The sequence below is a fragment of the Cottoperca gobio genome, unplaced genomic scaffold (genome assembly GCF_900634415.1).
Source record: "Cottoperca gobio unplaced genomic scaffold, fCotGob3.1 fCotGob3_231arrow_ctg1, whole genome shotgun sequence".
Taxonomy (NCBI): Eukaryota; Metazoa; Chordata; class Actinopteri; order Perciformes; family Bovichtidae; genus Cottoperca; species Cottoperca gobio.
The window spans coordinates 103,887-105,675 of record NW_021166860.1 but is presented as its reverse complement, the minus strand read 5'-3'; positions in this window follow the sequence as shown (position 1 = coordinate 105,675).

Below are 1,789 nucleotides of genomic sequence, written 5' to 3'. Positions count from 1 at the left end.
GGATATATTATATATATATTTATATAATATAATATTATATATATATTATATATATATATATATATTTCCAACAATCAGTGGATGGAGCTAGAACTTGGCCTCACACTAAACAACTAGGAGGTCGAGACGACACCCGCCCGCTCTAGTCCTAAACGGACCTGGACTATGCGGATGCATCAGTCTGCTCTCTGACCGCGTTAGAGCAAGCACAGGAACTAGTGGGCCAGAGTGGGCAGAGTGGAGAACAAGTGTGCAAGGTTTGGCCTTAACCTAATGCCAAGAACTGAGTTCTAAAATATACATCCCCCCGGGACCATCCACTCTAAAAACAACAGGAGGCACTGCTCTAAAGGAAGTCAATGATTTCAAATACTGGACTCTGGGGTCAACTCGTCCGAGCAAGACCTGAAAGTGATATCTATATATATATATATAAATATATATATATATAAATATATATATAATCTATATATATCTCCCTATCTCTATATCTATCTATCTTATCTATCTATATATATATCTATCTCTCTATCTATTCCTCTATTCTACTCTCTATCTCCTCTCCATATATATCTCTCTCTCTATCTATCTCTGTTTTCTCTCTCTCTCTATATCCATCTATACTATCTATCCTCTTATCTCATCTCTATCTACTACTTCATATCTCTATCTATATATATATATGTTTCTATATCTCTCTATCTCTCTCTCTCTCTCTCCCTATCTCTCCTCTCTCTCTCTCTCTCCCTCTCTCTCTCTCTTTCATATCTCTCTCTCTCTCTCTCCTCCTATATCTCTCTCTCCTCTTATCTCATATCTTTCTCTCTCTCTCTCTCTCTCTCTCCCCCTCTCTCTCTCTCTCTCCCTCTCTCCCTCTCTCTCCCTCTCTCTCCTCTCTTCTCTCTCTCTCTCTCTCCCTCTCCCTCTCTCTCTCTCTCTCTCTCTCTCTCTCTCTCCCTCTCCCTCTCTCTCCTCTCTCTCTCTCTCTCTCTCTCTCTCTCTCTCTCCCTCCTCTCTTCTCTCTCTCTCTCTCCCTCCCTCCCTCTCTCTCTCCTCTCTCCCTCTCTCCTCTCTCTTCTCTCTCTCTCTCTCTCTCTCTCTCTCTCTCTCTCCCTCCCTCTCTTCTCTCTCTTCTCTCTCTCCCTCCCTCTTCTCTCTCTCTCTCTCTATCTCTCTATATATATAAACATATAGATCTCTTTCCATTTGTTGACCTAAAACGCACCCAGCAAGACTTATTCTGCACGTAGCATTTAAACAGTATTATAAACTTTCATCTCTATAAGCAGTTTCTATATTATTGATGCATTAATGTGTTCATCACTGCAGCTGATTATTTTATTATTTTTACTATATTTGCATATCTTAACATATAATAATAATAATAATCATAATAATAATGGTAAATGATTTGTTGATTAGATGTATTATTAATCTGAATCTGCAAAGTAACTAAAGTTATAAAGTAAAGGTACATTATTTCCTGAGATGTAGAAGAGTGAGAGTACTAAGTGAAAGTACTTAACCCTTTAATTAAATGTATTTAGTTACTTTCCACAGCTGGACTGTCAACACACACGTCTCCTGTGTGGAGCCCCAGCTGATGGAGCCACATGCTGCACTTTATATGTATTATATTCCATCACATGTTCGTTCACTGCTCATGTTCCTGCAGGTTTCTCTTCCTGGCAGCTGAGAGCAGCTGTGAGCAGATGTGATGCTGCTGGAGTAAATCAGGACCTGACACCGATGAAGCAGGAGACGAACGTTTAGCAGATTGATGCTGCAC